Source organism: Cupressus sempervirens, chromosome 5, assembly GCF_028749045.1.
Source record: "Cupressus sempervirens isolate cs-2001-9-10 chromosome 5, ASM2874904v1, whole genome shotgun sequence".
In the NCBI taxonomy this organism is placed as follows: Eukaryota; Viridiplantae; Streptophyta; class Pinopsida; order Cupressales; family Cupressaceae; genus Cupressus; species Cupressus sempervirens.
In genome coordinates this window covers 384,214,449-384,242,198 of record NC_143122.1, presented here as the reverse complement: position 1 = coordinate 384,242,198, position 27,750 = coordinate 384,214,449, and positions in this window count along the sequence as shown.

The following is a 27,750-nucleotide window of genomic DNA, read 5'->3' as shown; positions in this document are numbered from 1 at the left end:
GATTGCAAATCATGAATTGAATGGAAAAGATATTGAGATCACAACACTGAAGTTGCAGAATGCACAACTAAAAAATGATCTGAAAAGAGAAAAATAATTTCCTAAAAGCTTTAACAAACCTAGTGAAGTCATCAAGTATTTTGAGCAATTGATGAGATCCCCTAAATTCAATAATGATACTACTAGATTAGGTTACACCAGCACTAAAGAAGGAGAATCATCTAAAAGTGGTGAACAAAGGAATGCCAATGGTAAGAACTCCAAATCTACTTGTCATAATTGTGGGAAGATAGGTCATACTGCCAATGTTTGAAGGAGCAAGACTACAAATCAAAATCCTAAGTAGAAGATCATGGGTCACTTCAAAAAATGCAACAAACAAGGACATCAGGCACATGAAATCAGAAATAAGGCCATAAGAACACAAAGATTTGAAGGATACTACTATAATTTTTAGAAGTATGGACATACAACATATGAGTGCAAATCCAAGCCCAAATGGTCATCAAACAAGTAGACAAGGGTAAAGAACAATGGAAACTCTTATAATTGGGATTATAATACTAGGTATAGTTGTCACTATTTTCAAGAGTATGGACATGTTGCTGAAAATTATATAAGAACACATTTCAAAAATGACTACAAAAGATGGTTGAGTCAAACCGCATGTTTTAGTTTCTTAAAGACTAGTCACATAAGCGTGAATTGTCCAAAAAGGTCAAAGGCACCCATCAATGAATTCAACAAAGGAAAAGGAAAGGAAGATGTTGAGAATTTCAAAAATGAGATGAACAAGACATGGAAGAGAAAGGAAGATTGCAACACATTAAGTTTAGATGGGACCACTTCACCCAATGGGTCAGGTGATCACACCACCTCCAGTTATCTAATCAAGAGGTATATGTGGGACCAATATTTAAAAGATATACTATACATCATTTCCAAGGATTTATTCCTAAAAATATTATATTTACATGAAGAAAGATGTAATGTGTTGTTTAGAATCTAGAAGAAATCTTTAAGTTTTGTCAGTTTTCATGTTACTGCCAAGCATGAGAAGTTTTAGTGTGGTTGTTGAGTGAAATCTAGTGAATTTTGAGCTATTTTGTTGACCAAGATCATAGAATTTTTTGAGCATAAAGGAAACTACATGGAAGTCAAGTGTGTTGAATTTTCTATTCAAGTCGAGCTTACAGTTGTGTAAGCACTAAGCATTAATTGCAAAGTTTTAAGGTTTATATGATTGATTTTTGACTCATTTGACATCATTCAAAACTAGAGAGAGCATGAAGAGATAAATGTGAATTAAAGACATCATTCCAAGAATTTTCAAAGTGAATTCAACCACCGTTCGACAACATTCATCAGATTTGTGAAGGTATTTATTGTGTGCCAAGATACGATGTTTGAATTTGTGCAAACCCTAGGTATTAAATATGGCATCTAGTTCTTCTGCTACTAAGGTCAAAGAGGGAAAGGAATTTTTAAATGTTCAATTAATTAGCAATGAGATTATACAACCAAATTTCAAGGCAATTCTCAACATTTCTTACAAACAAGACCCATCTGGTGTGTTATCCATGATACCACCACTAGTCTTAATGATTCAAGATGTGAGATGTTTTTACTCATGCAAGGTGGGTAGCATAGGTGATATGGACATCAAAGACCTATATGGAAAACTATGTGAGAATGAAGCACTAAAGGAGGAATACAAACTTGTAGAAACAAAAGGGTAAACCCGTGCCCTAGAATTTCCAAACATTTTCAAGATAGAATGGATTAAGATTGTCTTTTTCAGAGTTCATGACAATTTTGTATGGTTAGAAGGTGGACCTATTAAGATCAATAATAAAATTGTGTAGAGGGTAGAAGGGTATCCAACCCTAGATAGGCCCAAAACCATGAGAAGTGATGCAAAAGAGGTGATTGAGAAAAACACAAGGGCAATGTAGAACAAGAGAGGAATGACAATTGATACCATCACAGATCCCCTAATTTCTTTTGAAGTAAGAATTATATCACACAAATTATTTCAATCAAGAAGGTTAAACATTGTACCTTATATTATTGTTGATGTAGGATATAAAATAGTGAAGAAGGATCATACTTATGACCTTGTCGAGCTACAGTTGCAACAATTATCAGAAAACTTGGGAGCCATAAGGAAAACCAAGAGTGCACAATGCAAGTTTGGATCAATACTTGTATGTATATTTTTCTATGTGTAGAACACATTTCCTTCCTTTGGTAAAATTGCATGGAAGAAAAATAGGTCTATTGTAGTACAAATAGGTGAATACATTGAGAGAATGAGAGAGAATTTTGAGTCTATTATGACTAGTTATTTTGAGGACTTTAAGAAGTCTATGAAAGAAAGACACAGGATTCTAGTATCACTAGTTGAGAAACACTTTAATGATTTTTTCTTTCTAGTTGATACTGATTTCACATATGTACAAGTTGTAGTTACAAGGCTAAGATGGTTAAGACCTCTAGGATATGAGATTAATGTGGATGAGGCATCTACAACAATTACAACTTTTCTTTGCAAAAGAAGTAGGTAATAAGGCTACTACCTTTGGAAATTATGATGTTGTGAAATCAAAGATAACTATGGACTTGAAGATAGCATCAGTACTAAGAAAGAAGAACAAAATTGTTAAGAAGCTTAAAGAAAAAAATTGTGAAGTAGCAGAGGAAGATGAAGAAGAGGAAGACAATGAGGATGATGAAGAAGAAGATGTTCCTGCTCAAGCACCACTAGCCCTAACTCAAGGTCAAAGAGAAGATCAAGGTGAAGAGGAAGTCGAGCTTGAAGAAGGTGTTAAGGAAGAGGAAGCAAATGAAGCACCTATAGCCATAGATAAGAAGAGAATGAAAGTTAAAGCTCTAGTAGTTAGAAAACCAAAGAAGGTTGTAAAACCTAAGCCTTTAGTTCTAGCTACTTGAACCAACACAAGAGCTATTACTAAGAAATCTCAAGAAGTGGCAAAGCCAAAAGAAATGAAGGCCAAAAAAGCTATGCAAGATGATGAGTCTGAGAAGAGACCAAGGAGAAATTACATTACTCCAAGTGAATTAGATGAGGAGAGGAAAAAATCTAATGATAAAATCCAATTCAAAGTGGTAAGTCACAGTTCTTCTTCTAATTTGGATAATCTATGTGAAAATATAAAGAATAATACATATTTGAGTGGATTTTCACATATTGAATTTGATAAGCTTGGAAAGTTAGATATGGATAAGGTAGAAGAGTTAGTATATGCCATGATGGAAACATTCAAGATGACTCCAATTGATATTTCCAACTCTCTACCAAAGATTTATATGATAGAGTTGAGAAAACATGGAAATATAGTCTCACAATAGAGAGAAATATATGAGAAACTACACTTGCAAGAGTGATGCCAGATTTAGATAAATCTAAGATGACTAGGGCCATCAAGAAGTATGTAGGAAGATTTTCCCCAATTTACTGAGCATCTCATATCTTGGAGAATAAGATTGAAGATGTTGTTTAGAAGAGTACCCAAATATGGAAGGTAATTTATGGGCTAACAACACTAAGGCAATTGAACAGACACCTATTAAGGTAGGTGATGAAAAAGGAAAACAAGAAATAGTTGAGGTTACTATAGTTGATACTGAGAAAGATGCACATGTGGAAGGTGCTAAGACAAATAAAGATACATAGACAACAATTGAAGATGAGCAACAACTAGAATAGAGGTACCAAATATACCTATGTCAAGTGCTAGTCCACATGTGATAAAAGCAGACACTAAAACTATAAAGATCAGGGATTTTTCTAACAATGTGACTTAGAACATCAATCCCATAATAGAGGAGGACATGCAAAAAATATTGCAAGACACCACCACCAAAGTACAATTATGTAGTCGTCCAATATTGGTGAGTGCAGATGAACTTACAAAGGTAGAGAAGATATCTGCAAAGGTGGAAACATAAAACATATCAAAATCCCCTCAATTATCTACGAAACAACCTACATTATGCCTTGTAGTTTATCAACAAAAAGAGAAATCCATCACAAACATAAGAAAATTGGTGCACACTGTGTTAGTACCAAAAGTTGCTACTAATGCATAGATTGGAACACAAGTTCAAGGTGTCATTGAAAGGTAAGAAGAGAAGAGAATTGAAGTGTCAAATTTGACTACATAGCCTAAGGAGCAATTAGTAATACAAACATTAGTTACTTTGCTAGCAACTGCAACTCCTCCAAGTCAAGCACTTCACAAGCCGAGTGTAGAAGCTACACCATTATAGTCATCAAGGCCCAGTCTCAGTACATCCAAGGTAGATGAGGTTACATCATTTGGTGATGTCAACTTGGATGAAGTGATTTTTTTACCAAATTTTGACCTTACAAAAATCACTATTGAAAAAATGGGCATACTAAAGGATGAAGTTGCAAAGAAAAAGCATCAAGAACTTCTCAGAAGGGAGCTTAGGAAAAAGCAAGCATTGCAAGACATCAAGGATATATTTCTTGATGCATTCAGCCTACTGGCACTTGAAGAAGACAAGTTGATCATGGAGCAATTAGTAAACATTGTAGAATAGATCAGTTGTGCACACCTCGATTCAAATGTAAAATTACTTGAATGGTCTGAGATAAAATTTCAAGAAAAAAATAAATGAAAACATATCAAGTGCTATTGCAATTAGTCAAGTTGAGTTAGCAACCAAGATCAACCATGTAAGGAAATTCTTAGAGAGTATTTTATCACTTTACACCAAGTTTTATGATACAACTTTGTTCACACAAGAAGTGCATCACCATATTGAAAATTTGGAGGGAGATATGAAGCTAACAGGTACAAATATACCTCATTCTCTAGCTTAGAATTAGAAGCACTTCAAGAATTTGATGAATTCCTAAGGACAATTGGCGACTCTACATGCTCAAGATGTAAATATTCAAGCTACACTGATCAACATCCAATCCATGCTAACCCATCACATGGAGATACTTCACAAGGAGCTAGCATTTGTAGAGACATTAATGTATAAAGATCCCCATCTTTCTACACTTGAAGTCTTAGTTCATCTTGCTTCCAAGTTAGCCAACCAAATCAAATCATTGGAGGTAGCTTGTGATAACTAGGATGCAACTCTAAAGATAATATTTGAGGTCAATAAAATTTTCTTGGAAAAACACACTCTAAGTGTACAACCCATGACATAAGTGTCAAAAGGGGGAGAATAAATAAAGGGGGAGAGTTCATGATAAAGATAGATAAGTTTTGAAGATCAAGTAGAGACCAAGTCAACCAGTCAGGATATGCAGAATCTACTCAGAAGGAGTATTCAGTTTTTAGTTCAAAATGGGACAATCAACTCAAGGGGAGTTACTGAATTTTGAGGTATGACTGACGAGTCATAAGTTTTGCAAAATTTTGAAGTTATGAATTTTTTTATGTAAATGGATATGATCTAAGTTATGCTTGAAAGGATAAAGTTATTCATGCCTGACCAAGTATTTTGCCACTTATGTCAAAGTGGGGGACTGTTAATCTCAAATTGGTTTTGACATATGAGTGATAATATACTTAATTCATTTACTTAGTTCATTTTGAACAAGTAATACATGCCACACATACATTATTAGATAGTATATGTCGAGCGAGAGATATTTAGTATTTGCCAAGTAACTAGTAAGTGCTCAGTAGATAGTAAGTTTTGAGTCATTCATATGTCGAGTGATAAATGAATTCTGAGTGATTTAGAGGTCAATTTATAGCATTGAAGTTTTAGTTGATGCCAAGCATTAGGGACTTCAAGTGCCAAGTAATACAATTTTGACATAGTTGTTTGTAATGGCACAAACTACTGTGTAAACCATTTTGGATCTGACTTAAGGATTATTTAGAGATCTTAGATGATAAGGATGAATCTTTATTATGAATCCCTATGAAGTTCATGCAACCAATTAGAAAAAGGGAAGGATTAAGTGGAAATATCGATGAATCACAATCATTGATTCATACCTAACCCTAAGTCACCTAGGTCCTCTTAAGAAGGACAAACCCTATAAATTTTATGTGTGTGGAAGGAGAAAAAGAGTGAATTTTGCATGCCCAAATTGAGCATTTATGGTGGCTAAGGAATTGTGAATTGAGATACATTGCATAATCAGTTAGAGGAGAATAGAAGAAAGGAATTATAAGATAGAAGAGAGACATTTGATCAGTGAGGATCAAGTACACATCAAGAAAGAGGTATTTCATCAAAGTGCTAACTGAAGCATCATTGCTGAGAAATTCTAATAGGTAAATCAGTTAAATCTCTTAATAGAGTAGTCTTAATAGGTTGTTGTAAATCCTTTAATAGAGTGCTTACTTCATTGTAAGTTAAAGTCCTTTTGCCAAGCACACTTCTAATAGGGTGTTTAAATCCTTTAACAAGGTAAGATCTAACAATCTTGTAAGCCTTTAATAGGGTAGATCATGTTTCATGATCAAACATCGTAACCTTCATTGGATACACTTTATTACTCTAGTAGTGAAGATTTGTGGGTGTCATCCTCACCCCAGTTTTACCTTCTCCTTAGAGGGTTTCTTGGTAACCAAATATCTTTTCTGTCATACATGTGTTGAATGTTTATTTAATTTCATGCTATGGATGTATATGCTTAATCTAGTATTTGAGTTTACTATATAGATTGTGAGATGGATGTGAATGATTTTAAGGTTGAAGTTTTAAGTGCTGATACACCACCCCCCATCCCCCTCTCAGAGTTTAGTTTCCCTATTGTATTTCCAATAGAAATAACTAATTTTGAGAAACATACAATGGGCATTGAGAAATAGGTAAAAGATGCTAAGTCACAAAAAGATAGCATTGACCATCAGATAGACAATGTTGAGCATGCAAAACTGGAACTAGAACCTAAACAAGAAAGAGATAATGAGCATCAGATTATTTTTCAAGATGAACCTATTGAAGAATAGAGAAAAAGACCACATGTGGTAGCTAAATATGTAAGAAGACATCATAAACCTAAACAAGTTATTAGAGATGTGGAATATAGTGTTGTGACAAGAAAGAGATTTAGAGTGATACATGATTACATTGTGAATTTGAGCCCAAAACAATGAAAGATGCTCTAGATAATGAAGATTGGATCCAAGAAATGAATTAAGAATTTGCATAGATTGAGAACAACAATACTGGGACACTATTACCTACACCAAAGGGAAAAAATGCTATTGGAACAAAATGGGTTTTTAGGAATAAGCTAAATGAAAAAGGGAAAGTTACAAGGAATAAAGCTTGATTGGTATGAAAAGGATATGCTCAAGAAGGAGTTGACTATGAAGAAACTTTCTCTCCTATAGAAAGACTAGAAGGAGTCAGAAATCTTCTTGCATACTCAACATACAAAAACTTTAAGGTATATTAGATGGATGTCAAATCTACATTTTTGAATGGTATACATTAGGAAGAAGTGTACATAGAATAACCTGAAGGATTTGTGGACCCAAACAAGAAGAATATGGTATGTAAACTTCACAAAGCTCTATATGGTTTGAAATAAGATCCAAGTGGATAGCATGAAAGAATACACAATTACTTGGTGAAGATTGGTTTTGAAAGGACAAATGATAATAGTAACATATACTTGAAGAATGGTAAGAACAATGAGGTACTACTATCTTAAATTTTTGTTGATGACATTATATTTTCAAGAAAAGAAGGATTATGCAAATAATTTATAGATGAAATGTAGAATAAATTTGAAATATAATTGTGTGGTGAAATAAAATTCTTTGTTTGTTTGCAAGTATATCAAATGAAGTTTGGTATTTTCATTACTCATTCCAAATATATCAAGGAGATACTGAAAACTTTTGGAATGGAAGAATCAAGACCAATGAGCACACCTATGTCTATAGGATACAAGTTTTATAAAAATGATGAATTTGCTGATGTGAACCAAATACTATATATATCAATGATTGGAAAATTGCAATATATTGTTCATAGTAGACCTAATATTGCATTATATGTTGGGATAGTTGCTAGATTTTCATAAAATTCTAAGGAGAACTATATGATGGCAGTGAAAATGATATTGAGATACCTGAAAGGTATAAAACACTATGGATTGTATTACATGAAGACTGATAGATCTAAACTAAATGTATTTACTGACTCTAATTGGGCAGGAAATAATGATGACAAAAAAACCACTAGTGGAGGTGCATTAATTCTAGGAAATGGATTGGTTTCATGGACAAGAAAGAAACATAACTATATTTCCCAATCAATAGTTGTAGTCGAGTATATGGTAGCTGTCTATTCAAATATCATGTGGATGAAGCAATTATTGAAAGGAATGAAGGAAGAAATTAAAGATCTAGTGGTTATTTATTGTGATAACACAAGTGCTATATCAACATATCAAAGAATCGTGTGATGCATACAAAAACAAAGCACATTGCTATCACATATCACTACTTGAGAGAACTAGTTTAAGAAAAAGAAGTGAAGTTAGAATATGTACACACCAAATAACAAATTTCTAACGTAACCACTAAATCCTTACCTAAAGATCCTCATGAATGTCTTAGAGGTAAACTAGGGGCAATTCCCCTAAGAAAAGAAACTTAAGGAGAAACGGTTCTATGCATCAAATGTGTTAATTAGAATACCCTACACATTGATGCAGATAGTTCTACTTTAGGAGGTGCCTAAGGTAGTCAAGTAAATTAAAGAGGAACAACAACTTAACAGATCGGTCATATATAGATGACAGATGATAAAATTCATCCTTAACATGCAATTATCTATATAATCATGATGTATTAAGAAAATGAAGCCAAGAGAGATAGTGCCTTTGGCATTGTTGTCAAAGAAGTAGAATATGTATATAAGATATAAGAGGAAGAATTTATAGATGCAAACTGGTAGAGATATCTATGACAGAGGGAGTCTAAACTCAACTTAGAGGGAGTTTTTGAGATAGCATGGATGAGAATCAAAATGAAACTAAGGCTATTGGTTAATTGTGGAAGTGAAATATTTTGAATTTCATGGTAACAAAGAGGGAGATTATATTCATAAAATAAAATATTTGAGGTGTTCCCATCAATGCCAAAGAGGGAGATTGTTAAAAACTACAATTGAAATAATTATTATGTTTTCTTTAATGTCAAATCCACTAATGAGATATGTTTCTATATGATCCAAATGTCATAACTATTTGATTGATGAAGAGGATTTGAGAAGGTTCTCATAACAAAAGAACCCAGAGGAAAGGTTAAATTATGAAAAGGAAGCTACAATGGACATTTGATTAGTTAGACTTTGACAAGATAATTTTATTGTCTACATTATGAAGACATGAGAAGAGACTGGAAGATTCCATAAGCTTGATTGAGGAATACTGCAGAAGGTTAAGGAACTTAAAGTTCATGTCAACGGATTCTAGTGTTCACCAAGTGCAAGAATAGATAAAGTTGAGAACTAGTACAAGATGAGTTGAGCTTAGTATTGACTAATCATCAGTATTGATTAAGAAAATAGTGTAAGTTCCAAGCAAGTAACCTAGTGATGACCGGGTGTCAGAACCTAGTAATCACCAAGTGACAACATTTTGTATGCGTATGAGAAATCATGATTTCCAATCGACTTTAATTTATTGTGATATGGAAAGCATGCTGAAGATAAGGATTGACATGTTGGAACATTTAATTCAAAGAGAGGATTAGGTAAGATACTTAATGAACAAATTTCAGGAGAATTTTCTAGAAGAGAAGAAGTTGAACGAATACAATGAATCTATTGGATCAGATTGCAAACACTAAGACCTACGATGATTATGAGAAACAAACAAGGACCAAAATTATCTATTTAGGGAGGCATAGAGGAAAACTTAAAAAATATATCCGAAGAAGAGAAGAGAGAAGAGAAGTTATGCGTGAAATATTTCTAGTGAGATAAAACAAAGATGCTGAGATTGATAAGAAAATATAAGAAAAATGCTTAAGTTTATTATGAAGGAAGTGTGATTGCTTGAAGGATTTCCAAGAAAATCAAGGACAAAGGTGACAAGGAAGGCTTATCAAGGCATCAACACATGAACTGAACATATATCTAAAATTGCAACATGAGTTTTAATCAAACATATCAAAACCTACTATTTTATTTCTAATAATTGCGAAAATATTGTATTTAAATCCTTTTAATCAAAGGTTGACCTAACAATTATAAAAGACTTAATAGCCTATATAAATCATTTCATCAGGAGACTTTCTAAAGTAATGTTCTAAAGTCCTCTAACAAGACCACTCCTAATAGGGTGATTAAATCCTTTAACTAGGTCACATTTAATAATGTGTATTGTAAATTTTCATAGGGTTGGATCCTAATAGGGCTCACTTCAGAAGAGTGAAAAAGTGGTGACATGTTGTTGGTGGTTTTTCCCAAATTGGGTTTCCACATTAAATCCTAGTGTAAAACTTGTGTTGAATGTTTTTATGATGTTTTAAATTTCAAATGTTTACATTTTTGTGAGACTATTATATTAGGATAGTAAAATAATAGTTAATATTGTTGTTCAAACTACATGAAAGACTTATTTCAATTTAAACACATTATCTCTAGATCTTGTACCCATTCCAATAAACTACCATCTTTATCCTTGATAATGCATATCTTTTTTTGTGAATTGAAACTAATAACCTTTATCAACCAACTATCCAACACTCAATAGGTTAGGCTTTAATCCATCAAATAAATAAACATCTTTAGTTTTAGTCTTTCCATCAAGAGTAATATATCCTATTCCCTTGATATGACAAGATGCATTGTTGCCAACTCTGATAATTCCTCCATCAGGATTACTAAACTTAACAAACTTTTTCATGTCTCTAGTCATATGATGTGAACATCCACTATCTATAATCCAATCAAATTTCTTTTTAAATTGTAAAACTATGGCTTTTTATTCGCTAATTTCTTTTTTTGGATTTTCTTCTTTTATAACCACAAATCCTAATTCATCATCACTTTCACTCTGAACTCTTTCTTGAGACTCATCATCTTCATTTGCATACAAATAATCTTTAGGTCATCTAGACTTGAAATTCTTGTTATAATTTTTCTCTCTTTTTGGACACTTGGAAGCATAATGACCAAATTCATTGCAAGTCCAACATTTAAAAATTCTCTTACCATCTAGTTCTCTTCTTTCAAGTAGGAAAATTCCTTCTTCAATTCTTTTATCCTCCTTAGATTTGGATCTTTTGCTACTAGCATAATCTCCATTAGTGCTTGCACTACTTGATAAAGAGGGACAAAAACTCAATGCACTAAAATTTATTTCCACTCTAAGAAATTCTCCAAATTTCTTTAAGCTTACTTCTACTACTTCCAATCTTCCAAGTAAAGTCTCTCTGGTAAACTTTTTAGTGCAAGGTATTACTTGCTCAATCATCTATGTTGCTTGTTTGATTGGTGGTGTTAAACTTTTCAAAATCTTCCATATTATATCATCTTCATCTTTAGATCCATGACAAGACTTAATTCCTACAAAAATATATGATATTCTACCAATATAGCTTTTGACAGATTCATCTTCCATTATTTTAGCATCTTGAAACAAACATATCCAATTTTGTAGTCAGATTCTTTTAGCATCTTTATCACCCTCAAAATTAGATTATAAGCCTACCCAAATTTCATGAGATGTCTCTAAGGATTTTTCCTAACTATATTCATTCTCAAGAAGAGCTGACAATAATGCTTCTTTGGCAAGCATGTTGCACATAAATAGATCACTTTCACCTTCACTGAATTCCTCAAGTTTTCTTTCTTCCACAATATTATTTTTAGTCTTTATCATCAACCAATACCTTAGACCCATACATAGAAAATGAGTCTTCATCGTATCCTTCTAGTTGTCATGGTTAACTCCATAAAATTTAGGATTTTCTTTTTTGAAGTGACCCACCATTGATCTCCTTAAACTATTAAGAGTTTTCTTCAAGGACACAAAGCTTTGATACTAATTATTAGAAAGAAAAATCCACCAAGATAATTGAGAGCGGGAGGAGGAAGGGGTGAATTAGTTATCCAGCTATTAAAACACTTATCAACTCTATTAAATCTTAACCATGCGAATAGTATAATCATCAACCATAAGAAGATATACATACATAATTGTTGGAAAAAATTATTCAATTGTATATTGTCATTTATTTTTACACAAATGTTAGTATTAACTAAGAAATATAGAGTTTGCAGTATCAACCTTGTATATCTTAGTATTAACCAAGCAGCCAGGTTATGAAGACTTTCCAATAGTAACTGAGTAATGAAACTGATCTTGCTTACAGTATTGACTGAGTGGTCAAGCATCAAAGTAGATTAGTATTAACAGAGTGGTCAGGCAATGAAGAAGCCATAGCGTCAACAGAGTGTTCAATTCCAGTATTGATCGAGTGATAATAGATTGAAATTGTAAAAAAAATTATATTTGAGGATGACTATTTGGATGTTTATTGATGTTTTGAAATGGTATTCAAGCCAAATTTTCCTAGCTTATGATATATAAGAAAGGTTAAGTTTTGAGGATAAAAAATATGAAGAAGAATATGAAAAGGAAGGATATGTGAGCAAAGGAAAAAGGAAGAGTAGGAAAGAGTGGAAGATAAGCTACAAACAAACATCTAATCAAGAAGAATCTAGAGGTCAAGCCAAAATAGAGAATTGAATCTAAAAAGATAGTTTCTTCTTAAATCAAGTCAAATTGTTATTTCTTTCTAACCATTTTAGTAGTAAAGAAATCTCTTAATAGAGTTAACTTAACAGTCATTTTGTAAATCCTCTAAAAAGATGAAATTTCATGATTGAAGTGTTTGAAGACATGTAACTAGGCCACTCCTAATAGGGTGATCTAAATCCTCTAACATGGTCATACTTAACAGTATGTTGTGTAACCTTTAACAAGGTTGGCTCCTAATAGGGCTAACTTTAGAAGAGTGAAAATTATTTTGACTAGTTGCAAGGTGGTTTTTCCCTAATTAGGTTTTGACATTAAATCTTGGGGTCATTTGTGTTCAGTCTATTTAGTTATGCTTTATATTTTTGCAACTAAGTTACTAAAGGATAAAACAGTTTAAGAAATCTTAAAGAATACTTTGTGAACCAAGTGACATCATTATTATAGTGTTAATCGAGCTATCTAGTTTTGCATGATCGGTAAAAAAATTTATTGGCATCTAAGGGACAAGGATTTGTTTTTATGGTAATTGATTCACCCCTCCCCTCTTAGTTACTCCTCTTACATTTCCAAAAATTGGTCAAAGATTAGTTGGTGCTTGTAGGATAAGGTTTTAAAGTATTAAGCTAAAGATTAGGATGTCTTACAAAAGGGAGATTCCTAAGCTAAATAGAGAAAATAATTCAGTGTGGTAGGAGTTGATGAAGCTTCAGTTATCAAACATCAGTGATGTTGATGTATTCTACCTCAAGAACAAATATGTGTCACCACCCAAGCTTATGAATATGGAGAAAATAAAATAAGAAAAGGATCACAATCTTATGATGATTGAGATTTCATCATCTTTGAACTATTCTTAATTTGACGCTTTCCCTTGTACAAGTCAAGGCTTCAGTCAAATCCCCTTGGCCAACCCTTCGATGACCAAAGGGCTTCAACCACCTAGAACTTCATTTGAAGCCCTTTAGGCACATGTTTGGGTGCCAAGGGGCTTCAAGAAAAGCCCTTAGCAACAATTTTGGGTGCTAAGGGACTCATTCAAACCCCCTAGTCGGCCCAAATTAGTCCTATGGGCTTTGTCTGAAGCCCCTAGTTAGCCCAAAATAAAATATTTGCAATTATTTTATTTGCTATAAATAACAATTGTACGCTCATATTTTAAGCAATAAACAAAAAATGTTAGAAGGAATTCATTGTTTTGAAGAAAAAGGAACAAGACTCGAGACAATCTTTTGTTAGTTTTTTGTAGACCGACTTGACAATTCAAAATATTCTAAAAATCAAAGATGGGATGACAACAAGGAAGACAATGTAAATCTGAAAGAAATAGATCAATTGATGCAAAATAGAGAAATCGTGAGAAAACTTTAGCAAATTATCACAAAAGAAGAGAAGGTATGTATATGTGTAAATTCATATGGATGTGTATATTTGCAATTTTATAATTAATTTTCTAAATTTATTCATTTATAGGCATGTAGGTCTTAACAAACAATCACAAGATGAGAAAACACTTATTGAAGAAGATCTGAGACATGAAAATCTAGGACATAACAATCCAGGACATGACAATCTAGGACATAACAATTTGGGACATGATAATTTAGGACATGAACCAATGGAGCTTGGAGAAGGGTTAGGATCAGTTTCTCAAATTGGTATGGATGAATGCATAAGACTAGCCACAAGTGTAAAGAAAAATATCAGTCATAGAAATTTAGATCATTTACTTACAATAGATGTGGATAAATTGAAATCACTTGCTGATATTAAATTGTTAAGTCTTTCCAAAAAAAGAGTTATGAATAAGATAGTAAAAGATATAGCAAGTAAATTTGATGTTTTAGAAACACTTTAAAAAACTCAAGTACTTGCTCATGTTCTTTTAAAGAAAAACTTGGAAGAGTCATTAAAATTGTTAGGTGTAGACACAACATCAAAAAAGAGAAAATTTTCTAACATGCAAAGTGATATTTTTGAAAATGTTAAGAAAGGTTTGAGCTCTATAGGGAAGAAAACTTGAAGTAAAGATAAGAGTACTATAAGAAGAATTATGTTGCAATCTATTCTTGGTAGTAGTATACCAAAAAATAAACAAATATCTTCAATTTGATCACATATTGGTTTTAGTAGAAAAACCATATCAAAATATATTAAGAGAAGAATGATTTTGGATGATAGCACTTTGGAAGGAAATTGGGCAATCATGTGTAGAGCTCCTCGTTGTGATATGATTGATGATAGAATAAATAATTTGGTAATATCATTTTGGAATGATAATACTCATCCTTCATCAAATACTAGAGATGTTCTTAGACATAGGGTTAGACCTAACCTTTACAAACATCATTCAAAACATTGGTTGGACATAACACAAAATGAAATGTATGTCTCATTTTGTAGTTTGAATCTGGATATAAAGATTTGGAAGACATTATTTGAAAGATTGAAGACATGTTATGTTAGGAGAAACAAAGTGTTCGAAACTTATTGTTGTCATTATCATATTGAATTTGATCTCCACTATCAAGTTTATTGGAAATTTATACAAGAAACTTTTGGTTATGAAAATGTCCCTCGTAGTAGACGAAGTGAGTTCATCTCATCTATTTTGTATGAAAAAATAGATTATCCTGTTGGTTAAATCAATTGCATTAGAGGAATATGTGACACATGTTCTAATTTAGCTCTTTTTCCTTTGAATAATGAAGATATTGATGTTACAAAAATGATAACTTGCAAGGGTTACAAGTATGTAACGAATCAAACTAAATTTGGTAAATAATCGAAAAGATTAGAATATGTTGAAGAGGAGATGACTATGGGAGCATTTATGGACAAATTTAAAAGTTTGATATAACCATATATTCATCATGCATATTTTGCAAAGTGTCAAGCACAAAAATTTCAAACACTTAGAGATAACTTCCCACTTGGAACCATTTTATTAGTTGTTGACTTTGAAGAAAACTATTACTTTGTTCATCAAAATGCTATTCAATCAGACTACAATTTTTTAGATCAAGTTACTATTATGGTACAATTATGCTATCATCATGTGGAGTTAGATTTGGATGGTATTCAAAGCATAGTTGAAGCACAAGTCATCAAAAAAGAATATCACTTCTACATAAGTGATGATAAAGAACATGATATTCATTGTGTAGAACATTGTTTCAAGATTTTTTTGCATATATCAAAGAAAGAGGCATTAGTATCAATAAACATTATGTTTGGGCAGATGGGTGTGTTGCACAATTCAAATCAACTTGACCATTTTATGCACTTTGTCGATATCATTGTGATGAAAACATACCACATGTATGGAGTTTCTTTGAAAGTGTACATGGAAAAGGTGAACATGATGGTGTTGGAGCTTGTATCAAATGTACTCTATGAAAGTATCAAATGAATTATAAGAGAGTTCGTATAAATAATGCACATTAAGTTGTTGAATGGTGCAAGACACATTTTGCATCAAATGAGGTTAGCACATCATCAAGAGTGAGTCAAATAGTACCATGTAGAGTCTTTTGGGAGATACTAGGTAAATGTAGATGCACGTATATATATATTTTCTCTTAAATCTAATTTAAGTTATACACACATGGCACATGCATGAATATATATATATTTATCTGTAATTTGTTTTTGTATATATATTAAATATGTGTCTTTAGGTGTGGATAGAAAAACTATGCATGGTTACAAGAGGATAGAAAAAACATGAGCCTTACATTCTATTATGAGTACCAATCATCACAATTGGACATTGTACACGAGAGTCTATTCATGTTTTTGTTGTCATTGCATTGCTAAGAATTACAATTAGTACATCAATTAGGATCGTAGATATGTAGGTCTATGGACTTCAGTGCCACTTGTTGTTACTGATACAGATAGTCAAGATGAAGATGAAAACTTTGATGACATTCCTTTGATTTCTACTGATTATAACCATATATGTGGACTAGTTCAAATTGGTAAGTAAAATTTTTAAAATAATAAATTTATATATAAATATATTAAAGTCACAAAAAAAATTTAGAGCTCACAATATATATGTACATGATATTTAAATTGTGTGTACAGGCGAAGTCTTTACACTTGTTGTTGAGCCTAGAAATGTAGGAGTGAGTTACTATTTATTGTGTTGCACTACTGAAAGGATGAAGTTAACTAAACTTGAAGAAAGTGATGTAATGTTATTCCCTATAGGTATGTGTGCATTAAATTAACTAATTTAAATTATGAGTGTTTTTATATTTAAATGATAAAAATTTATTTGAAATGCATTCTCTGTAGGTTTAGTTGTTTTGCAGGGAATGTATCTCAAGCAACAAAAATTAGCGAAACATGGAATTTACTTTGTTGATTACCAACCTAACAATAAAGTGCTTCAATATAGTCACCATGTTATCGCTACATCCATTTCTCTACATCTAGTTAAACATAAAGGTTGATGTCACAAGTGGAGATTAGATACTGAGGACTAAGAGAGAATATTAAATGTTCTCCATGAGCATGTGGAACCACTTGACATCTATTTCATATTTGTAGAACTTGCTAAAGATATTTCATATTTCCAAAACTTACTACATTTAATACTCATATTTCTACTATCACTTTCTTAGAGAAATTTCATATTTAATATTTAATTTATTCCATTTCATACATGTACACATGTATATGCTCATTATATGTGTCTAGAGCATGTGGAACCACTTGGAACCCATTATATGTGTATAGTGATTGATTTCATATTTATAGAACTTGCTTTAGATATTTCATATTTCCAGGACTTGCTAGTTTAATGCTTTATATGTCTAGATTACTTGCTTAGATATTGAATATTTCATAGTTAATTTAATACATTTCATACATGTACATACATTGAATACTTACATGTGTGACTTGCATACTTATATTGAGTACTTACATGTTCATTTGATATACATTTCACATACATACAATACATTGAATACTTACATGTTCACATGGACCATAAACTATAAACATGAATATATCACATTTAGATTAAATAGAATAAATTGAACCAATCATACATGTACACATGTCTAACCATAATTGAAATACATGTATATCACATGGACCATAAATTAGAAACATGTATATATCATATTTCTAGTCATAAATTGAACCAATTATGTACACATGTCTACCCATAAACTAAATACATGTATATTGAACGGTATAAACTATAAATGTATGTATATATCATATTTCTAATCATAAATGAAATACATACATATAGATCATATCCAAACATCATAAACTAGAAACATATATGATGATTGAATAAATTTCAAACCAATCATGTGTTCAATAAAAAATGAATCATAAACAAACATGTATGTGGAAAGATCAATACGCACATATATATATATGTGTGTGTGTGTGTGTGTGTGTGTGTGCGCGCGCGTGTGTGAAATAATAAATGTTATGTCTCGATTAGATCAATGATAAAGTAAACATGTGCATGTGTCCTAAACTAGAGAGTCATCTAGATGCATACGATCAAAGTGACCCTCTGATCAAGAATCATGAAGATTTTGTGTCTATGGAGTATCAACTGAGCCCTACAAATTAAAATATAATAATGTATTAGACATGTATAAGGACCTATACATATGTACACATAGGTTCTAGAGTTTCAAATATTTACATGTATATATTTAAATTAAAATGCATTGATACAAGTGTACATGTATCTAGTAAATTTCAAATTAATTTAAATTTCTATAATTAAAAATTACCTGAGCACTAGTGGGTGTCACATCCATCATGTTTGTACCCCCATGAGTAGTAGGTGTCGCATTGACAACATCTCTCCTCCCACTACAATTAGAGCCAACACTAGAAGAAGCATGATCTACTACTTGTACCTACAAAAATATTAACTCATTTGGAAATATGAGTACATAATTATAAGTTTGTACATGGAAATTTGTTATTGTAAAAATGAAACATAAAAGAGGTGTACCTAGGTCTGATTAGCAAGAGGGTCACTAGTGACATGTACTAAGGTGTCATCAATAGAAACTCAATCTCTAATAGCCTCAATCCTCTAGAATAGTGAGGAGTGCAAAGGACTAACAAACTAGGATAGAAGTGGTGTAGAGTCAGTAGACTGAAATAGCAACATGTCCATGTATGATCCTATGTCACTGGGAACATGAATCTAACTCAAATCTCATAATTTTTGATCAAGCACTTCAACTCCATTAGTAGAAACAGATATACCTCGACTAACTCCTAAGGTCCCCTCAGGTGGAGCTACAACAGACTGTTGTGCTAAATGTTGAGTTGAGTGCTAAGTTGACTACTGAGTGTAGTGTTGAGTGCTAGACTGTTGAGTGCCAGAGTGTTGTGCAGAGTGTTGTGTACTCTAGTGTGCATGACCTAATGGCATGTCATGGGCCGCTCAAAATATAGGCCTCTATAAAAACATCTTTGTGACACTATGTAAAGGCATCCCTTATGTATCTGCAATGTTTGAATATGCATGTAATAGATCATCTAGAAGATATAAGGCCATCTCCATATGCTTGTGCTCTCTAGTGAGGTCATGTATATCTATTGGGGTAGGAATACGTACAACTCTATAGATCTCATTAGTGGACAGTGTAGTACTCAATGATTCCTCAAAAGATGATCTGCATTGACTAGGTCTATTCAAAAGACATCTACCCAGAGTGTTAGATGTAATGCTCCTAGCAATAGATGCAATGTGTCCTATCCAATCAATTGTTTCCCTCTGAGAAGCCATGACAACTCTATCTGCAATAGCAGCCATCATTGGAGTCACTGCTAGAGTCCTAGATCCCACCAATGCACAATGATAATGAACAACATGAGTCGTCTCACGGTATGCATCACGATCAAAAACTCTACTATCTCCTTGACCATAATATCTTGGAATATCTAAATACTTGACATAGTGCCCCAAATAGAACTCTGCGTACAACTGTTGGGCAAAATATAATGGAATTTGGTTGTTATTAGGATAACAACCATGTGCTGCTAGGAATCAAGGGTATATCATACAAACAATATGTGACACAATACATCTAGTAACTTGATATGCCCTGACCATGGTCTTCCCCTCATAAAATGGGAAGACCTCTCATTTGATAATCTCCTTAGAAACCAGGCTCTAAACCTAGTCTAAGGATATACCAACCGAGATCTCTTCTCTAAGCTCATAAAAAATCCTCTCTACAGACTATGGTGTAAATGTGGACTGTGATCTAAGTCTATCAGTAAGCTCCTCAAGACTAGTCAAAATCTACTGACATATACCTCTATATAGATGATCCTAAGATTTCTCAATAGTTGATCTCAATCTAGCAGTCTTTGTGGTCAAAAACTAGAATATAGTCGACATATCAGGAATGTGAGCCTATCCATGTCCTTGTGCCTATCCCTGTGCTTGATCCTGTCCATGTCCCTCTCCCTATCCCTGATCCTAAGGCTGATCATGGGATGCCATCTATGGGTATGACGTGCAAACTAAATGTTAACTTAATATTACAAGAAAATAAGGGGATCTTAATGTTAACTAAATATTATGAAAGTGATGAGAGAGTGAGAGAGAGAGAGAGTAAGGAGAGAGAAGTGAGAGGAGAGAGAAAGTAAGAAGAGGGAGAGAGTGTGGGGAGAGAGAAAGTGCGATGAGAGAGAAAGTGAGAGGAGAGAGAGTGAGGAGAGAGAAATTATGAGAGAGAAAGAGTGAGCAGAGAGAGAGTGTGTTAGGGAAGAGAAAGTAATGAGAGAGGAAGGAGAGAGAAGTGATGAGAGAGAGAAAGTGATGAGAGAGATAGAGTGAGGAGAGAGAGTGTGAGGAGAAAGTTTAAGGAGAGAGAAGTGATGAGAGAGAAGTGCAAGGAGAGAGAGAGTTCAAGGAGAGAAAGTGTAAGGAGAGATTGAGAAAGTGATGAGAGAGAATGAGTGTAGGGAGAGAGAAAGAAAAAGGGAGAGAGTGTGAGGAGAGAGAGTCAGGAGAGAGAAAGTGATGAGAGAGAAAGAGTGAGGAGAGAGAGAGTGTGAGGAGAGAGAAAGTAAAGAGAGAAGTGAGAGGAGAGAGAAAGAGAGAAAAGGGAGAGAGTGTGAGGAGAGAGAGTGAGGAGAGAGAAATTGATGAGAGAGAAGTGAGAGGAGAGAGAAAGTTCAAGAAGAGAGAAAGTAAGAAGAGGGAGAAAGTTCAAGAAGAGAGAGAAAGTAAGAAGAGGGAGAAAGTGTGAGGAGATAGAGAACTTGTGTGAGAAAGAAAGTGCAAGGAGAGAAAATAAGAAGAGGGAGAGAGTATGAGGAGAGAGAAAGTGATGAGAGAGAAAGTAAGGAGAGAGAAGTGATGAGAGAGAGAAAGAGTGAGGAGAGAGAGTGTGTGTGAGGAGAGAGAAATTGATGAGAGAGAAAGTTTAAGGAGAGAGAAGTGAGAGAAGGGAGAGATTTGAAAGGAGAGATAGTGTGAGGAGAGAGAAAGTGTGTGAGAGAAAGAGTGAAGAGAGAGAATTGATGAGAGAGAAAGTTTAAGGAGAGAGAAGTGAGAGGAGAGAGAAAGTGTGAGGAGAGAGAAAGTGATAAGAGAGAAAGAGTGAGGAAAGAGAGTGTGTGAGGAGAGAGAAATTGATGAGAGAGAAAGTAAGGAGAGAGAATTGAGAGGAGAGAGAAAGTGATGAGAGAGAAAGTGTGAGGAGAGAGAAATTGATGAGAGAGAAAGTTTAAGGAGAGAGAAGTGAGAGGAGAGAGAGATTTGAAAGGAGAGATAATGTGTGAGGAGAGAGAAAGTGTGTGAGAGAGTTTAAGGAGAGAGAAAGTGTGAGGAGAGAGAAAGAGTGAGGAGAGAGTGTGTGTGAGGAGAGAGAAAGAGTGAGGAGAGAGTGTGTGTGAGGAGAGAGAAATTAATGAGAGAGAAAGTAAGGAAAGAGAAGTGAGAGGAGAGAGAAAGAAAAGGGAGATAGTGTGAGGAGAGACTGTGAGGAGAGAGAAATTGATGAGAAAGAAAGTAAGAAGAGAGAAAGGAGAGGAGAGAGAAAGTAAGAAGAGGGATCTAGAGTGTGAGGAGACAAAGAACTTGTGTGAGAGAGGAAGTACGAGGAGAGAAAATAAGAAGAGGGAGAGAGAGTGAGGAGACAAAGAACTTGTGAGAGAGAGAGAGTTCAAGGAGAGAGAAAGTAAGAAGAGGGAAAGAGTGTGAGGAGACAGAAAGTGAGAAGAGAGAGAAAGTAAGGAGAGAGAAGTGAGAGGAGAGAGAAAGTAAGAAGAGGGAGAGAGTGTAAGGAGAGAGAAAGTTTGATGAGAGAGAAAGTATGAGGAGAGAGAGTGTGTGTCAGCAGAGAGAGAGTGAGGAGAGAGAAATTAATGAGAGAGAAAGTGAAGAGGGATAAAGTAAGGAGAGAGAAGTGAGTGGAGAGAGAAAGTGATGAGAAAGTAAGAAGAGGGAGAGAGAGTGTGAGGAGAGAGAAAGTGTGATGAGAGAGAAAGTAACGAGAGAGAAGTGAGAAGAGAGAGAAAGTGGGAAGAGAGAAAGTCTGAGGAGAGAGAAAGTGAGAAGAGAGAGAAATTCTGAGAGAGAAAGTGAGAGGAGAGAAAAAGTGATGAGAGATTTTTTCTAGATATTGAAGGTAATTTTTTATTAATTTTTATTCATCTCTAAGTTTTAAATCATTTTTTGTTTTCAACATCTAATCCTATTGTTGGTTTTCTAAATCTTAGATCATATTTTTAGTTTTCTACATCGAATCCTATTTTTAGTTTTCTACACATGCCGAATCCTATTTTTGGTTTCTAAATCTAATCATATTTTTTGTTTTTATTGTTTATCTACCTAGTATTTTAAATGAAACTAAACATATAATATTTCTTCCATTTACAATTTTAACAATAATTTCTAACATTTAAACTAAAATACAACATATAAACATACAATTAATTACAGTATACTAAAAATAACCAAATACCCATAAAAAGCTAAATAAATTCATAAAACTAACTAATTTTTTAAAAAAAAACTACTAATAATTCATCAAAATAACTAAATAATCATTAAAAATATCTAAATATTCATTAAAAATACAAAGATGAACATACCTGGTATATTGAATGCTCGAAGGAGGTTGAATATGCTAATTTAGAATGATGGTCTAATTGTAAATGTCACAAACTTCACTCCAACCCTTGGTCCAAAATAGTCACCATGGAAATGACATCCAAAAGTGGTAAATCAACTTAAATGATTTTTTGGTTAGGGTTTTTTTGAGCTTTGAACAAAGCCTTTAGGGCTTTGATTGAAACCATAAAGGCTTCAAAGGAAGCCCATGGCTTTGCTAGAAGCCCAAGCACTCCGCTTGGGCTTCAAGAAAAGTCGTGGGCTTCCATCAAAGCCCTCTCCACATGGCTTCAATTGAAGCCATGTGGTGGCCTCGATGGAAGCCAATGCTTCACTTGAAGCACCCCAAAAAATTTTTTCCCACTTTTCATCTAATCCATTCGTGATGAAAAGTGGGAAGGAGTTGTGTGGGATGACTTGACGTCAAGGATTGTCCTACTATATTTGAAATGTGGGAAACTATGAAGAAGGTCTTTGGAGGTGACAAAAATGTGCAAAGAGCTACGGTAGAAAGTTTAAGAGGAAAGTTTGATCAATTAAAAATGAAAGAAGGTGAGAACATTGTTGAATATAGTGAAAGGATCAAAGATTGTGTAAGTACAATCAAAGCTACAATAGGTAAAATTGATGATGAAACAATAATCAACAAGGTACTAAGAACTATTTTTATTATTTATTCAATTTGAGTTTCAGCTATTCAAGAGAGGAGATGTAATCCAACACATGACTTAAAACCCTAGATACTCTTGTGGCAAGATTGACTTCTTTTAAGTTGACAACTTTGATAATTTTTCTCCCTCTTCTAATAATCTTGAATCTGCATTCAAAGAAAAACTAACCCTTGGTAAAGGAGGAAACTCAATAGGGAAAAAAAACTAACAATGAAGATGAAGATGATTCAAATGAGGATCTTGAGGTCATTGAATCTCTCTAGGCAAAAAGGGCAGCAAGAGGAAAAGAAAAATTCAAAGTAGAGATTGTATTGATTTGTTTCTCATGTGAAGTTGGTCACATTGTTGCAAGGTGCCCAAAAAAAGAAGATAAAGATGAAAATAAGTTCAACAAGTTAAAAGGAAAGAAAGACTTCAAAAAATACAAGGACTACAAAGGAAAAGGTAAGAAATCATGTTACATTGCAAAAGATTCTAATAGTGATGATGATGATGATGAAGATGAAGTAGTTTATATTGTTGTTAAAGATGAATCTAATGATGAGGAAAATGATAAGATGGAACTTATCTCTAATGTTAGAAAAAATTATACATGAAGCATAGATAGTGGTTATTATCATCACATGACTGGTGAAAAAAATAAAATTTGAACATTTGGAACACTATGATGGTGGAAGTGTTAGATTTGGAAACAATAAACCATGTTAAGTAAAAAGAAAAGGAATCATAGCATTAACTAATAGAATTAAATGTGAAAATTCCTATTAGGTTGAATGATTAAGACATACTATTCTTAGTGTAGCATAGTTGAACAATATAGGATACAATGTTGAATTCACTAAATGGAAAACCCAAACTATTAGATGGAAGAGGAAAACTAGTTGGAGTTGGCAATCAGCCAAAAGGTAATTTGTTTTAGCTAGTTATTAATGAAAGTTCTTGTGTGTTATCTTAGCTTGAATAAAGTTGCCTATGGAATAAAACAATGTGTCATGTTAACTTTGATAACTTGATCTCCATACATAAGAACAACAGAGTAAGAGGCATACCCTATCTAAAAAAATATGAGGTGGGAATGTGCAAATAGTGTCAAATTGGTAAAATGAGTAAAAGAAGTTTCAAAAGTAAGTCCTACAACTTTGAAGAAGTTTTTGAGCTAGTTCACATAGATCTTTGTGGGCCAATTGGTGTAGAAAGGTATTGTGGAGATATATATTTCATTCTATTTGTAGATGATAACTCTAGAATGATGATTGCAATGTTTTTAAAAGATAAGTCTAATGCTTTTCAAAAGTTTGAATGGTATTTGGCTAGAGCTGAGAAAGAAACAAGGAATATTCTAAAATGTTTGAGATTAGATAGAGGAGGAGACCTCATCTCAAATGAATTCAATGAGTTCTACAATGAAAGAGGAATCAAAAGATAGGTTTCAACACCTAGAACTCTAGAGCATAATAGAATAACAGATAGAAGGAATAAATCCATCATGGAATGTACATGAACATTATTCTCAGAGAAGAATGTTTCACCAAAGTACTAGAGAGAAGCAATCAGCACAACAATTCATACACTAAACCAAGTTCAATTGAAGAAAGGTACAAAAAAATAACCTTATGAATTATAGTATGGGTATAAGCCCAATGTTTGTTATCTTGGATTATTTGGAAGCAAATTTTATATCTTAAAAGATGTAAAGAAAGGAAAGCTTGATACAAAAAGTGATGAAGGAATATTCCTAGGGTACTCCAATAAAAGCAAGACATACAAATGTCTAAATCTTACTACTCAAAATATCATGGAAAGTGCACATGTGAAAATTGATGAGTTTGTCGAAAGAAGTGAAGAATAGAGTAGCAAAGAGCCTAAAGATTATAGACAGTTCATTTATTATGAAGAGGAACTTGAAACCTTACCTTAGAAGGTTGAATCCAATCAACAACCAAGTACACTTAGCAATTTACTAGCAGTTCAGCCCAAGTCACAGACAAAGGCACCTGAGTCAGAGATAGTTCAACCTGTGTTGTAACCTCAAGTAGTTCAACCCGAGTCCTAGGTAGTGAAACCCGACTTATAGCTAGTTCAAATAGAGGAGCCCAAGGAAAAAGATAAAGATCTTGGAGAACCAAGTTTTGAGCAAAGAAAGAAAGATCCAAGGCTTGCCAAATATGTCATAAGGCATCATAGACCTTATTGAATAATTGGAGGAGAGACAAAAGGCATCTTGATAAGGAACAAATTAAAAGGTATATGTTTACTTAGTGAAGTTGAACCTAGATCTATAAAAGATGCTTTAGAAGATGAAATTTGGATAGAAGAAATGAATGATGAGATTGAGAAAATAGAAAAGAATAAAACCTGGTCTCTTGTTCCACGACCCAAGGATAAAAATATGATTCGTACAAAATGGATACTTAGAAATTAAATGAATGAGAAAGGTGAAGTGACAAGGAACAATGAAAGAATTATCTGCAAGGGTTATGCTCAAGAAGAAGGCATTGATTATGGGGAAACATTTTCCTCTATTGCAAGACTTGAAGGAGTTAGGACACTTCTAGCTTATGTAGCACAAAATGGATTCAAAATATATCACATCGATGTCAAATCAACTTTCTTGAATCAATAATTAGAGGAAGAAGTATACATTGATTAGTCTGAAGGTTTCATAGATCCAAGCCAAAGAAACATGGTATGTAAACCTCATAAAGCCTTATATGTAAATTAGTTTTGAGAAGACAAATGATAATAGAAATTTTTATATCAAGGAAGGACCACAGGGCAAGATATTGCTTACAAAAATATTTGTAGATGACATCTTATTTACAATACATGACAATCATTCTTAGATGAAATGAGGAAATAATTTGAAATCTCTATGTTTGGAGAAACAAAAATTTTTGTGGGTCTTCAAGTTAATCAGATGAAGGATGGGATATCCATCTCTCAATCAAAATACATAAGGAAAACATTGAAAGTATTTGGAATGTAAGATTATAAACCAATTGGAACACCTATGTCTACTGGACATAAGCTCTCAAAGAATGATGATTCAAAGGAGGTAAACTAGATGAATTATAGATCAATGATTGGAAAACTTAAGTATGTGATTCGCACAAGACTTGATATTGCATTGACAATTGGCATAGTTGCAATATTTTTTGCTAATCCTAAAGAAACTAACATGATGGTAGTCAAAATAATTTTGAGATATTTAAAAGGAACTAAAGACTTGGTTATGGTACAAGAAAGGAGGAAATCTTGAGTTAAGAGCCTTCATTGATGTACATTGGGGGGGAAGCATTGATGATAGAAAAAATACTAGTGGAGGAGCATTCTTTCTTGGAAAGAGGCTAGCGTCTTTGACAAGAAAGAAAAATATTTGTATTTCTCAATCCAAAATAGAAGCAAAGTATGTTGTGTTGGAAATATAAGAGGAGTAACTAAGAGGGGAGGGGTGAATTAGTTACTACAAAAATAAATCCCAGATCCCTTAGATGTCAGTACAAAAATAATTCTACTGATGCTTGGTAAACAAAGAAATGTTACAACTTGGTAAACACTGAGAATGCTTGGTAATTACTTAACATTAAAATCTTAAGATGTAATTTGTGATTGGTTATTGCTTTAACTTAGTTTCAAAAAAAGAAAATAAATAGCATCAACACATTTGACACCAAGATTTAACATGGAAACCCAATTTGGGAAAAACACCAATTGCAACTAGTTATTGTTTTCACTCTTCTGAAGTGAGCCCTTTTAGGAACCAACCCTATGAAAGGTTACAAAACACATTTTTAGGTGTGACCTTGCTAGAGGATTTAATCACCCTATTAGGAGTGTCCTTTTTAGAGGTCTTGAAAAAATTCAATAGAACTATCACCTTGTTAGAGGATTTACAAATAGTTGTTAAGACAACTCTATTAGGCGATTTAGATCACTGCTACAATGGTTAGAGAGTAACAATGACATGACATGATTTGGATGCAACTAAATTGCTGATTAAAGATCTCTCTTTTGGCTTGTATACTTGATCCTTCTTGATCAAATGTATCCTTTCATCTTTACAAGAATATTCTACTTATCCTTCTAATTCACTTCCACACTGCATCATTAGTTCTTCAAAATATTTCATGCATTCACATACACTTCACACTTTCTAATCCTCAACTTGACCTTTTATTTATACCTTTCAT